The sequence below is a fragment of the Ursus maritimus genome, unplaced genomic scaffold (assembly GCF_017311325.1).
Source record: "Ursus maritimus isolate PB19 unplaced genomic scaffold, ASM1731132v1 scaffold_4, whole genome shotgun sequence".
Taxonomy (NCBI): domain Eukaryota; kingdom Metazoa; phylum Chordata; class Mammalia; order Carnivora; family Ursidae; genus Ursus; species Ursus maritimus.
The window spans coordinates 9,395,557-9,410,620 of NW_024426552.1; positions in this window are offsets into that span (position 1 = coordinate 9,395,557).

Below are 15,064 nucleotides of genomic sequence, written 5' to 3' on the forward strand. Positions count from 1 at the left end.
TATATACAACAAGCAATGTTTTATTTCTGTCTTTCAATCTTCCTCAGTGCAGCAATTGGTGCATGGAGTAGCTTACAGGCAATTTTTGCAATGATCATATTTAGCACCTTTTTATATTTAGAAGAAATCTATTATAAATCTGGCTGCTTTCCAGTTTTTTTTTTTTTTAATCAGTTCTTTTTCTGTTTTGTCAGTGTGAAGCTTACTTTGACTGGAGGTGGGGGATTGTGAATTGATATTATCCCAACAAAAAACAAAGAATTTATTTCAAACATGTCTTAATCACAAGGATAAAACTGATAGTTTTTCTTTGTCACATTGGGTTTATTTTGATTTGTGGTAAATATAAATTGAATATGAACTTGAAATTGTGACTTCAATTCTGTCAACCTGGTCTGTCTGTAAGAAGTGGTTCCAGGGAGCCTGGGTGGCTCAGTCAGTTGAGTGTCTGCCTTTGGCTCAGGTTGTGATCCCCGGGTCCTGGGATCGAGCCTTGAATTGGGCTCCCTGCTCAGCAGTAAGTCCGTTTCTTCCTCCCCCTCTGCCCCTCTGCCTGCTTGTGCTCTCTCTCTCTCTCTCTAATTGATAAAATCTTAAAAAAAAAAAAAAGAAGTGGTTCTTACACAAAGTGAAATGTCCTTTGGACCTGCGAATGACATAAGCACCATTTAAAAGTTCCGTAAAATCCAACGATCAGACTGTGCTCTCCTTTTATTCTAGTTTCTTCTACTATTAGTGAAAAATTTCAGGGCTTTTAATGAGCATCAAGTCACTAATGATAGAATTTGTTACAGAGGAGGGAAGGGGGACTTCTTCCTCTAGTTAGGATGTAGAAGATCTTGGCAGATGCTCTTGCTGAAACAGTAGAAAGAAGCAGATAATTTATAAATTTACAAAAAGCCTATCCTTATAGGCACCAGAGAGCTAGGAAAACAATGAAAATTAGATAAACTAAGCTCTTAAGCAGAGACCCTTTCAGGGTGAGCTGCCAGTCATCAGCTACCCTCACCCCTCAGTAGCACTCACCAATTCTGGATGTGGGGTGAGGAAGGTGAAGAGGGCTTGCATCAAACACTTGGCTAGTCTCACCATTAAGGCTTTTTCAAATTTTGAGGCTACATTGGGTGGGAGGTTAGAGAGTTAAGTTGAAACCTCCACAGGGTGAGACTATAACTTTCAGAATCTTTCAGGGCCACAGAGACAGAGGCCCCACCACTCTCAATAAAAACCTCAGAAACCCATGGCCTAGAAATAAAGGAAAAGTATATGTGTTATTTACTAAAACTAAAACCTTAGTCCATTTCCAGGTTAACCCATTATTGACTTGAAATGATTAATCTTTCACATTATCTGCCTTAGAGAGAAAAGAGAAAGTCTCTTTGGTTATTAATAGAACCACCTGGAGTCTCTGCAGTTTTGTATCTCTTATATGCAATAGAAAATTAAAAGACATGCAAAGAGCCAAGACTATATGACTAACAATCAAGGAAAAAAACAAATAATAGGGGAAGACCTACAGATGATCGAATATTAGCAGGCAAGAATTTAAAAATATGATTAGTACATTAAAAAATAGAGAAAAAATGAATAAAAGATACAAAGATGGAGAATTTTACAAGAGTTGAAATCTATAAAAAATTAGATGGCTATTCTAAAATGGGAAAATGTAATATCTGAAATTAAGATTATACTGAGTATTAGTGGTTACTGGACATAACAGAACACAGGACTAGTGAACTGGAAGGCAAGTTAATAATATTCAAGTTCAGATTTTAGAAAAGACAGAAATGTAAGATACATTCAACACATGCTAAAAAGGTCCAATATACAAATAATTGCATTCCTTGAATGAAGAGAGAAAGAAATGGGGGGGGGGCAGAAGAAATTTTCAAAGTGGTAATGGCTGAGAATTTCACCAAATGGGATCCCTAGATTCGAGAAATTCATGGAATCCTGAGCAATGGAAATACAGAGTAAAGCACACACATGTCATAGTAAAACTGTTGAAGAACAAAGTAAAAAATAAAATTTTTAAATCTACCAGAATAAAGACATATTACCTCTGAAAAAGCCATGGTAAGACCAACAGCTGGATGCTTATGAAAAATAACAGAATCCGGAGAGCAATAGAACATTCTTAAAGATTCTTAAAGAAAATCACTGCCAGTCTAGAATGAAGGATATTTAGAATATTTTTCAACAGTGAAGGTGAAATAATAGTACCTTTAGACAAAAATAGAGGGAATTCATTGCTAGTATGTTTGTACTAAAGGAAAACATTTCTCCTCTAGGCTGGAGGAAAATGATTCCACATGGTAATATGGAAATGCAGGAGGAAATGAATAATACTATGAGGGATAAGCATGTGGCTAAATAGAGATAATTTTTGATTGTGCAAAGCAGTAACTGTAATGTCTTATGAAGCTTAAAGTAGGTGCAGAAAAATGTATAATAATGCTAAGGCAAAGATGAGACGGAGGCAGATGGAATCAAGCAGTTGTAAAGTTCTAGTAGGATTCAGGTAGTAAAAATTATAATATGTATTAGATTGTGATAAATCAAGAAAGTATGTTGTAATCCTTAGGTTAATCATTGAAAGAATAGTAAGAGAATGCATAACATGCTGATAGAAAGAAAACAAATAAGATAATACAAGTATTGATTACTAAAAAATAAGGGAAGTAGAACTTACATTTGAGGAATACTTTTTACCTGCATTCCAAGTGCTGTTACCTGGTAGCTCCAGGTAATGCTCAGTACTTTTGTGTTGTATACGTTATTATTGCCATTTGTAAATGTAACAACTAATTTGTCGAGATTCTTAATTGGTACCAGAAGAACATACTTTACTTTGCATAAATATAAATGGAACTTATATTGGATTATTAGGTAGCTCACTGACTCTTGCAAGAGTGGGAAGTCTTTGTGAAGACCACTCTACCACCTTCGCAGGATACAGATACCATGGTTTTACCACTGATGCATGAGGCCTTTTTTTGGCTGATGTTCCCCAAAGCTGGAGGCTTCCATTGCTTCCAACACAATGACAAAAAATGTAGGACACTCATTCTTCCCTCTATTTCTCTCTACTTTATTAAAGTCTCTAGAGAGTGCATCTGATTCACAAAGCCTAGATCACATGACTGCACCTTAGGTGCAATGAAAGCTTGGAAAATGAGTTTCTGGCTTATTTCTGGGGAGACAGGACTTCAATGAGGGATAAATTCTTTAAACATAGGCAGAGTGCTCAAGCAATGTGTGTGTGTGCTTGCACATGCATGTGTGTACAAAGCATGACAAATATCCACTACAGGAAGTGGAGCTCAAGAATGCTGAGTGCCATCTAAGATTTCAGAACATTAAGTGATGGCCCAGGGTTGGAACCCAGGACTATTGGTTTATAGGATGCGAACAACTCTGAGCCACCATTTATTTGATCCCTTCTGGGTCTTTGTGAGACACACTATAGCTAAGGCTACTGGGAGGATGCCAGCACTTGCTGAATGGCATTTCAGAACCAATGGGTGAGGGCTTGAGAAAGATGGTGGGCCAGGAAGGCATTTAGTTCTGTAGTGGTAATGACCTCGGCTTACACTCCTGCTGGCACTGGACATTCTAGGAGTTAGAGGTTTAGAAACTTCCACATCAATTTAGTGACAGCTGCCCACATCTCAGGTACCTTGTATTTTCTACCCAATTGACCATGTGAAAAAGATATTCCAAAGACCAAATTTTAGCTATCTAAGAATAACAAGTGAATCAAGGGATAATGGAGTTTTTTATGGTCCAATAAGAAAACACCACCTCAGACCAGATTAAAAAAGCAAAATAAATATTGTGGGTAGTCAGCTGTGGGATCTGATTGCATGTATGATTATTTTAACCCACAGCACGTAATTAAAAACACTAATTTGATAAATAAATCTTTTAGATCATACAGATAATATGGAGGCATTTCGAGGGGAGAGATTTTCACATTAATGCAATTATTCCGCTTGCCTCTTTGGTAATAAGGACCTGTGTTTGTGGAGTGCTTGGCTGTTTGTAGATGCTTTCCCATGGCATCTCTAACTTGCTCCTCTCATCCTGGCAGGTGGGCAGTACAATTTGAGATAGGAGAAAACAGATTGTAGGTGTGAGAGAATTTCTAGTATTTTTCATCAACGGGACACGGTTCTTTCTCATTTTTTAACTTGGTGTGTTTTATCTTTTTATTTTGGTTTCTGTGTTTTTTCTAGGGATAGAAGGAGCATTAGGGGGTATTATCAATGAACCATTGGTTATTTGTCAGCCTCTCAACAAATATAATTATTATTATAATGATCAAACTTGTATGTTCTATGTCATATCTGTATACTAGTGTTTTCTTATTCCCATCTGATTGCATAATGGTCATAATATGCTGCTTTTAATTGGCATCAATACCAAACCAACAGCAGATATCAATTAAAGAAGCTTTCTGAGATTTAATCATAAAAGAAAGCAGTGGAGATATAGTTAGTATAATCTGATATTTCTGGTTTATTACATGGCACCAGTGGCTCTGATATTAATGGACTAGGCTATGTTCTCACTGTCAAAGAACTGCTCCAAAAGGCCATGTGAAAGATGTTTTAAGTCCTCTTTTTTTCAATAGATATGTCTTGCTACCCTCAATATTCTCTTATTCATTTTTTAAGTTGATCTGAAGCAAGTGACTAAGGGACGGAAATGTGAAACATGGATGGAAAAGAAGGGAAGTGTGAGAAGGATTTGAATGAGGTTGACCTATGGCGTGACAAGAAGGAACAGGAGGTGGGACCAACTACCTGGCTAAGTGTTGGGTTGTTTGTCTACATTTGTAAAGCCTCCAAGGTATAGCTTGTTTTTAGCCAGTAAAGCTGTTCTGCCAGAGTCCCTTACCTCCAGGAAAATAACAGCCCAATGAAATAAAGCATCTGATTTCAGAGGGAAAAATTACATGGCTTAAAGGAAACCGAAACAAAGGTTTCGGTTATTAAACTGGTTGGAAGACATTTTTGTATTTTATATCATTGGGACCACATTGCTTGGGCAATCTCACCTATACTTTCTGTTGTGTGAGGGTCCAAATGTCAAAATCCTGTTCTCTCTCTGGAGCGGGAGAAGTGTTTTTATACCTACCCATACCAAGCCTAGAGGCTCTAAGGGTGCCTGCTTTTAGGTGAACTCATTAGTCCTGCTTACATGTGTGTACACTCACGACGATTCAAGGACAGTGCCAGTGCCAGCACCTCACAGTGCTTAGCAGTGCAACTCCGAAATACTTTAAGATAAACAATGGAATTTGATTTAGCACCAAGAATGACAATCCAGTTATCTGAAGTCAGAGGCTAGCAACCAGTGCTTGTGATTGATTTTGGAGAGTTGAAAATGTTTTTCTACATTTGGAATGAGTCTAGAGGCCCATCTCCTTTAAAAGGAGTAATTTTTGTATCATAAGAGCAAGCGGCTGGCACACTGTGGCCAATGGGCCCAACTCAGCCTTCTGCCTGTTCTTGAAAATAATTTTGCAAATGATTGTGGATCACAGCCACAAACCCTCACATTTGTATTACCTATGACTACTTTATGCTGCAGCAGTGGAGCTGAGTAAGTGTTCCTGAGACTGTAGGGGCTGCAAAGTCTAAAATAATGACTCTCTAGCCCTTTGTAGGAGTTTGCTACCCCCTGTTTTAGTGCATCAGGTTGAGAGTAGATACATGCAGGGACAGCCATGTGAGGCTGCCTGTTGCTGGGGGTCTTAGCATCCTTCTTCTGGGTTTTTTGCCCCCTTTAGGGTAGCCTTTTAATTTTTTTTAATGCCTTTGAATACCCAGGTCCTTTTGCTGTCTTAGGATTCAGTAAGAGTGACATATCTCTCTATATAAAATGGTCAGTGGATCACAATGCTGAGGAAATTTATATTGAAACATTATCAGAAGTTCAGTGTAATGCTCTTGCAATTTTTCTGTAGGCCTAGGAGTTCTTCAAACTTAAGAGTTTAACAGAAAATTTAGAAATAACTAGAAATTTATCTACACACACATTTACAGGGATATATGTGGAAAAACAGTCATCATAGCACTGTGCAATGAGACAAGATTAATAGTCATAAATGCTTGCCAGTGTGGGACTGGTTAAATTGTGGCATATTTATTCATACAATGGTTTTATGGTTTCTTTGGTATAGAAAGAAGGGAAGGATAAAACAGAATATATAGATAGGGCTATAGATTTTTTGAATAAAAAGCCAATCTCTGGGAAGTTACATAGGACACCAGTCACATCAGTTGCCACCAGGGAGGGGAACTGAAAGGGAATAGGGCTAGGAGGGGGGCATTTTTCTGTATAACCTTTTGTTCCTTTTGAGTTTCTAACCGTGAAAGCAAATTACCTTTTCAAAAAATAAAAACCAAAATAGAGAACATTTTTTAACAGGAAACAAGTGTAGGTGTGTTCTCAGATTGAGTTACCTGAGTGACATAACACGCTTGCTGGTAAAAACCAGCCTGAACCCATGTCTAAGCCAGAGCCCAGAAGCTACTCAAAAAGGGGTTCAAGGAAGAATGAAGGCTTTGCTGGCGACAGAGATGAGGTAATAACTCGTTTTCTTTTTTAAATCCATTGACTCTGCTGGCAAAAAGTTAACAAACTTCAATAAGAAGCAAACATCAGCTAATTAATGTGTTTGACTGTTTCCACTTTCCTCCTCTGACAGCTGCTTAACCTGACTGATGAGCAGGTTAATGCAATTACAGCCACTGAAAATTCCTATGGAGTTAAGGGATATAGAAATATAGTGATTACATTTTAATTATTAAAGCTTAGATTGACTCATGAGTTAGGCCCACTGCTGGGTTTCTACTGCCCAGTCAGACCCCAGGGACTATTTTTTGTACCCAGACGCAGCCACCCAGGGAAGCTTTCATTGGTCCAAGATCTTGCAAGCTTCCTCCCTCTTCTGCTGTCATAGCGACAAACAGTTCCCCAGAGTTGGATGTTATTTCTGATGCTCTTCTTTATTCTTCTTTAATGTCTTAAACTTTTTCCAATGCAAATATCCTGCCTGAAGTAATTTTCACTTATGCAACTTAAAAATAATTAATCAAGGTTTTTTTTTTTTTTGTAAACCTTTTTATTGAGGTAGACTCTAGGCACAGAAAAGTATCCAAACTACACATCTATAATGAATATTACAAGCTCAATGAATTTTCATAAACTGACCACTCGTGTAACCAACGCTAGATCAGGAAACAGAACCTTAATTGCATCCAGAAACCCTCTTCAAGCCCTCATCCAGATTCTACCCACTAGTCTCGCAAGCATAATGAGTTTTTTTTTTTGACTTATAACAAGATTTGGTTTAACTTGGTTTTGTATTTTGTATAAATGGACTTATACAGGATATGCTGCTTTGTGTTGACTTGTGTTCAACATTATGTAAGTGAGTTTCATCTGCATTGTTACATAAAATTGTAGGTTTCTTGTCTTCATTGCTGTATGGATTTCTATTAAGTGACTACATCACAGTTTATCTGTTCTACAGATGATGGGTGTTAGCTAATTTCTGAGTTTTTTAATTGTTACAAGTAGTGCCACTGTGAATATTCTTGCACACTGGTGAATTCTGTACCTGTATTGAAGTGCAGTTTCTGGGTTACAGGGCATGCATACGTTTAGCTGTAGCGCAGTGGTTCTCAAGATGTTACATGACTCAGAATCACCTTGAGGTCTTGTTAAATACATCTCTGGGACATACCTGGAGAGTTTTTGACCCAGGAGGTCCAGGTTGGGTCCCAAGAATTTACACTTCTGGTAAGTTCTGGGTGCTGCTGGTCCATGCTGGTCCATGCTGGTCCACGCTGGTCCACGCTTTGAAGGCCTCCGCTTAGCAGATGCTGCTGTACAATTTTGCAAAGTATTTGTGCTAATTTACTCTTCCACCAGCAGCATGTGAGAGTGCCAGTTGCTCTGGCTTGGTATTAGCCTCCCCATAAATTTCAGCCCTACAGGTGGAAATGTAAGGTATTTCCTTCTGGTTTTAATTTTGCATTTCCCTAACTAATGAAGTTGAGGTTCTTTCCATGTTTATTGGTCATTCGGATGTCTTCTTATGTGAAGCGCGTGTTAAAGTCTTTTTCTCATTTTTCTATTGGATTGTCCTCTTTCTTATTGAATTGTAGGAATTCTTGATATATTCTGGGTATCAGTTCTTTGTTGGATTTTTTATTGCAAGCATCTTTTCCCATTCTGTGGGCTGTCTTTTCACTCTCTTAACATTGATGAACAGAAATTCGTAATTTTAATATAATCGAATACATCTTTTTTTCTTTTAATGGTAGTGCTTTTTGTGTTATTTAAGGAATCTTTGCCTACTCCAAGGTCATGAGGACATTCTCATATTTTTTTAGAAGATTTATTTTTTCCCCTCTTATATTTAGATTTGAAATTCATCTGGAATTGATTTTTGTGTTTTGTGGAGTTTCAGTAAGAAATTTTCATATACTAAAGTCATCTTCCTTAAGGCTCTGTTTAAAATTCACCTCTTTGTATCCATTTTTAGTACTTTTTAGAAAGATCAATATACCATCATATACCAACTTTTAGAAAATTCAGGAGGTCTTTTCTTTTTTTAACTTACAATTGTATTGAAAGCAATATCTCAAATAATAAATGCTTTATATTTACTCAGGATAGGCTTACTTTCAATAGAGCCGAATTTAAGGCAGTTATTGAAACTTTTAAGTAACATAAAGCACTTTTTTCATCTTGTGCCAAATATATAATGCCCACAATAATTTATATTTAATTTTTAATACAGTTATCTATCATGAGTAATTATGCGGGCTGCTCCCAGTATTCCATTCTCTGTTATGTGGTTTTCTGAAGACTGTGGTTTCTTTGTATAGCTACTGGGAATTATTACCTTGCTGATGAATTCTCTTCTGAAGAGATATCAACTACGAGTTTCAGTGTTGTGTTTTTTCACTTTAACTTACAAAACAGGCACAGTGTCTGGGTGCTCCCTTTATTTCTCAGAGGTTTAGGAACAAAGCACTCTTTGTGTTTAAAGGAATATTTTAGCAAGACTGTGGTGCTTTGTGATAAATACCTTTAAAATTGGCTGAAAGAATTGATTAAAATTACTCTACATGTTTTGCCATGTCATTTTGGAGCAGCCGGCTTTCTTTGGCCAACAACATACTTGAGTAGTTAAGAAAGCCTCTTGGTATTTGGTGGTCAGACCGGCCATGCCATTTTGCACAGAAGGAATGAAATTTGGCTTAGACTGGAGACAATTAAGAACGTTCAGAAAGATTGAAAAATATATCCATGCCAACTGTAACATCTGTTATTCAGACTCCTTTTTTCTCACTACCAAGAAACAGCTCACTCTAGAATGCAAGCTTCATGAGGGCAGACACTTTGCTGGTTTTGTTTGCCAGTTTATCTCCATCATCAAAAGCAAAGCAGTGCTTGGCACATTGTAGGTGCTCAACTAATATTTCTGAATTATAAGTAGGAATGAATCAGCTCTCCAGCTCTAAAGGGTGGGATGTAGGCATGTGTGACATGGGGGAGCTGATCAGTGGCTTTCATCTTTGTTGTCCCCTGTCGTGGGTCCTTTCTAAGGGCCTTCTGTAGGCGTACTGAGGCACAGTCACACTGGATGTTTTCTACCCCAGCCTTTTTGTGCTTGTAGATGTATAGAGGGTGTGGATTTCCCCCTGGCTCCTCGGTACCACTGAGGACGAGGAAGCAGTGAAGATGAGCCCGAAGCACAAACTTTCAGAAGCAGGAAGGTTATGGTGTTCTTGCTGGTCATAGGGTGATTTAGGAAAGATCGGTGTAAGATAAAAGGATGAATGCATTTGTAGGCATGTTTAGGGTGCTTCAACACTATGAAATTTAAGGAGAAGCAATCAGTTAATTTCCCTGACCAAATATTCAATCAGAAAACAAATTATAAACTGGTTTGTAAATTACCAATGATTAGGATTTAACTTAATTTTTAAAAATGTGGATGACTACAGGACTTGGTTATGATTGTTGTTTAAGGTCTTTGTAAAATATCCAGAAGGAAATCTCCATTTAATGGAACTGGAATTAGAAGAAGAGACATCAAACATAAATTTGAGGACCATTCAGAGTTAGGTGCTGGCTGAAAGCAGATGAGTAGATGAGTTGTCTGAGGCTCATTTTCTTGTCAGGGGTCTTGGGAGTAGAGGAGAATGAATATGAGATGAAGTACCATCCTGCCTCCAATTTTCAGAACCTAGATATATATATGCCAATTTTTATTGATTTTAGATTAATCTAAACCATTGTAGTTCAGTTATTTAATTGACAGTAATGGCCCAAGGCACTCTACTATCTTTTCCTCTTCAAGTTTTTATCCGTCTGCTTATATTTTGCTGTGTATTTCTTACATCCTCTTGTACATAGCTCTACTTCTTTGTTTTCTGTGTTTATCTCTTCTCAAGTTCTTTGAAGGAAACAACCCATTTTCTTTCTAGCCATCCATGATGCCTGAGGCAAAGGAGACTTTGCTGAGCTTCTTAAATTTGTGTGTATCCCTTTAACCATGTCACAAGGCAAAAAGAAGGTATGTGGAACATGGAAGCTTCTAGAAGAGCATCTGACTGTATCTTCCTTCTTGAAGGTAACGGGCAATCCCACATTTATTGCAATGAGGATGTTAATGGACATATGTTACTTTATTGTATTTTGTGGTCATTGACAGGCTGTTGACTTTGGGAAAATTAGAGCTAATTTGTGATGGAGGAATAGATGCATATTTTTCTTGAGTATTGTATAGACTATTTAAGAAAGCTCTAGAGAAGTTTGCAAATTCTTGCATTTGCATACTTTAGTCATTATCCCTGGACATTACAAAAACTAAGGTAACTTTCCTTTGATATTATACACTACAAAAACAGCTTATACAGTTTATGAGCAAGAAACATTTCTCAATTAGATATACAACTGTATTTAACTTTTAAAGCATGTTTTAGGATTATTCTAAAGTTTCATGTAGATAATAATGATACGACTATTGAAGTAGTCGTCTTAAGTAGACTTTATTGTCAGGCGCTTTGCTGTTTTATACATACTATTTTATTTAATCCATAGACAGCCTTGTGAAATCAGTATCAAAATGCTTTAAGAAAGGGAAAATGAGGCTCAGAGAAATTAAGCGACTCGCGAACCACAGTAGGCAAGTGGTGGAACCACATGGTTGAACATGTCTGACCTCAAAGCCCTTGTGCTCTATTACTAAGATGAACCTTTGGGTATGCAAGAGAAAGCTACTAGAGAGAAGAAATATTGCATTGTAAAACTCCTGGAAAAAAAATCATGGACTCATAACCTTAAAAAGATCTTTGTTAGACTTTGAGTATAGGAGAGTAGCAGAAAAACTGTGAATTACTAATTGGAAAGAGCCATTTAACATACAGCAGAAGTTTTTATTAAGCAACTATTATATGCTAGGTAATGAGCTAGATACTCAACATTGACTAGATCACCTGCCTGCTCCCCAGATCTTACAGCGTAGAGAGTAAGTATTTATCTGTGCTTTACTACCTTCTTCCCTAAGAACTCAAAAGAGAGAGAGAGAAATTCATTAAAACACAGTGACAGCTGAACTTTCCAACTTTATAATTAATTGGTTTCATGAGAAGAATGGAAAATTTTTGTCCAACAGAGGAAATATGTAGGGCATGAGCAGATAGGCATCTTTGAAGAAACGTTTCCTTTCTTCTGTTAATATTGGAATATCATACAGTTATTTTCCTAAAATGTTGAAATTGGTATAAATTATTTTTAGACGGCATCCAGTGTAAACGCCTTTTTCTCCCCACCCTGTTTGGCTGGAGAAGCCTGAAAACTGGATATGTCTCCTAAGAAAACTGAAAAAGAGCAAAGAGAAAGAGGAGAGTGAGCACAAATTCCAGTCAGGCCTTTTCTGATACAGTCAAACTGTTCAGTAATCCTGAGAGCGCCCTGTCCTGCACCGTTATGGGAATTTAGAGCTGACAGCTGGAAACTGTTATATATAGATTTTTCTATTTTTCCTTGTAAGTAAACTGTAGTAAGTCACACCAAAAAGAGCTGATCTATTTAAAATCCTTGCTGTTGTATCACATTAAATCTGCCTGATTTTTACAACTCCAGGTCACATGACCTGGAGCTCTGTGGACATATTAGAATTGGCCCCATTCCCCGGGCACAAGAGGATGTCTCCATGCTTATCTTGCATTTCATGGTGGAAAGTCATCTTGGCTTTTACTTCTGCTCCTTTCATCACCACACGTCAGTGGGCATAGCAACAAGCAATAATGTGTTGCTGCCCTTTGGTTTCCCCTGCTTCTATACCAGTACTGGTGAACACTGAGGAGTGGTTCTCAAGAAAGTGAATGGACAAGAATAGCCAACAAGTAAGAATATCAATATCAGAATAATTAAATGCAAGGATTTACCTAAAAAACAATAGCCTATGTGTCAGTGTTTCTCATATACCCATACTTAAAAAATAAGAGTTGGAATCCTAGTGAAATCTTCGGAGACAGGGTGGATTTGCCCACAGCCAGATGCCTATTTGGAGTTGTCCTTGCATATCTTCAGTGGCCATTTCCAGTGGTATTTGTGGTGGGGCATATGGCATTACTCTCTGAAAATCAGTACCTGTGGGTCTACAATAGGACATTTAAAATTTTCCATTAGTACTTTTTATGAAGGCATTTTTGAAAAATATTAACATCATTTTTAAAAGACATTTTGTATCTTTTTTTTTTTCATCATTTTGGCCTGTTTTTCTGGGAGCATTTCCATTTCTTTATCTCTTGTCACAATTTGCATGATGTGCTAACCAAGAAGGAAAAAATGACGAGTAGAAAGAGTAAGCATTTAGCAAATTATCAAATGAATGGATCATTACTCCCTAAGAACCAAGCCTCCTGTAATTTTCTGACCGCATGTGATTTTCTTATAGAAACCACTTGACTCTCGGGAGCAAGTGAAGCAACTGGGAACTTTGAGAATGATGAGTGTTGCCATGTGTTTAAGTCTGTGCTTTGGAATAAAACCACGTTATCTTTTACTTTGCTTTGTGAATCTGAATCTACATTGAAACGTCTTTGAGGGATGTAATTCCAACTAGATTATATTCAGGTTCAGTTCTGGAAAAGTTAGGTTACATATGGGCTCCTAGAAACATGAATGTAACTTCTAAAGTTTCTCTCATTCTCAGAAATGAGAGCTGAAGTTATTTTTAGAGATTACGGTTGAGTGGAGACAGTGATCTATTGGTCTGATGCCTCTTTTTATGACATTAGCCCTGAAATGTTGCATATTTCCATGCTTAGAAATACCCTCTAACTTTGTAATGTACTCTGAGGGTTGTATTGTACCTATTCTTTGCTCCATAAATCTCATAATGGCTGTTGTCCAAAAGCAATAAGATCTGACCTGATGTCTGATCCGTGGAATGAATGTCACATGGTTCATCTTAGGCTGGAGGGGGTTGTTCTTCAGAGGTCAGCATTCTGGGCGTGAGGCCATGGTAGTTTTTATTCCATAGGAAAGGTAGTCTGAGTGGAGCAGTAGCACCAAATCTGCCCATTTCTTCATGTTTTAGACTTTCTCCAACAGCCAGAGTACGAATCAAAATGCAGTTTTCACATGAAAATTGAAGTGATTATAGTCACATGGAAAATCAATTTACCAAGCACAGGGCCATGGCACTGCCCAGTTCTAGAGGGTACTACTCATAGAGAAGTAGTGCCACGGTAGAACTGATCAAACAGTGTCATCTTTAAACACAAACGAGGAAACTGTGCTGTTTAAAATTCATCTCTAGGGGCACCTGGGTGGCACAGCGGTTAAGCGTCTGCCTTCGGCTCAGGGCGTGATCCCAGCGTTCTGGGATCGAGTCCCACATCAGGCTTCTCCGCTATGAGCCTGCTTCTTCCTCTCCCACTCCCCCTGCTTGTGTTCCCTCTCTCGCTGGCTGTCTCTATCTCTGTCAAGTAAATAAATAAAATCTTTAAAAAAAATAAAATAAAATTCATCTCTAACCCCATGACTTTTAATATAAAGCAGAGAACTTGGATCAACAGCTTGTGCCTGTAGCCCATTATACTGGAAACACTGGCAACACAATATTTTCTGATCAAAGTCAATGTCCATGGCCAAGGCTGGAGGGGTGTGAGTGAAAGTGAATTCAACAATCTTGATTAAAGTTGCTTGGAAAATCAAGAACATCAGGCTAAAGTAGATGTATTGGGGTAAGGTTTAGGGGATGGAAGATGTTCGGAAGAATTGACAACATCTGGTTTTATATTTTTTTCATTCCCTTCCACCTCCTCTCTCCCCTTACTCTTTCTCTCCAGGTGACAGAGACTGCAAATCAACTCCATTATCTATTTCCCTTTTACCCAGTTGTTACAGATCCCCAGTTTTTAGTTGGATACCTGGACTTCTCCTACCCCCTACTGTGTTTCTCAGTCTCCTTTGTAGTTGGGTGAGGATACATGGGTCAGTTCTGGAAAATGAACAGGTGTGGTAAGTATACCTTCTGGTTTGTGCCTTGTAGGGGAAGTGTCCTTTCCCTCTTCTTAACCACCTTAGACCACGTAGCTGAGGGAAAGACTCTAAGGCTGGCAGAACAGCAAGGTGGGAGAATCCCAAGTCCCTGACACCTTGATGCCTCCCCCTCAGCTTTGTACTATGAACATCAAGACTGTTATATGAAATAGAAATACTCTTTTTTTTAAACCACTACTGTATTGGCTCTTCTTTTCACAGCAGCTGTTCCTGTATCCTAACTAATGTATTGCCCTCTTTTCCCCCTTGGCCTCCTTCATTGCCTTGTCTTTCCACTCTTACATCCTTTTCTTCCACCTTCCATGGGACTGTCTGAAGTGTAGAGCGATGGCTTTCAAATTTTAGTCTGAATAAATATTGGTAGGGTGGACCTTACTGAAAAGCAGACACTCAGGCTCTGCTTCTAGAGGTTCTGGTATAGGACATCTTGGGTGAGGTGTAAGAATATGCATTTTTA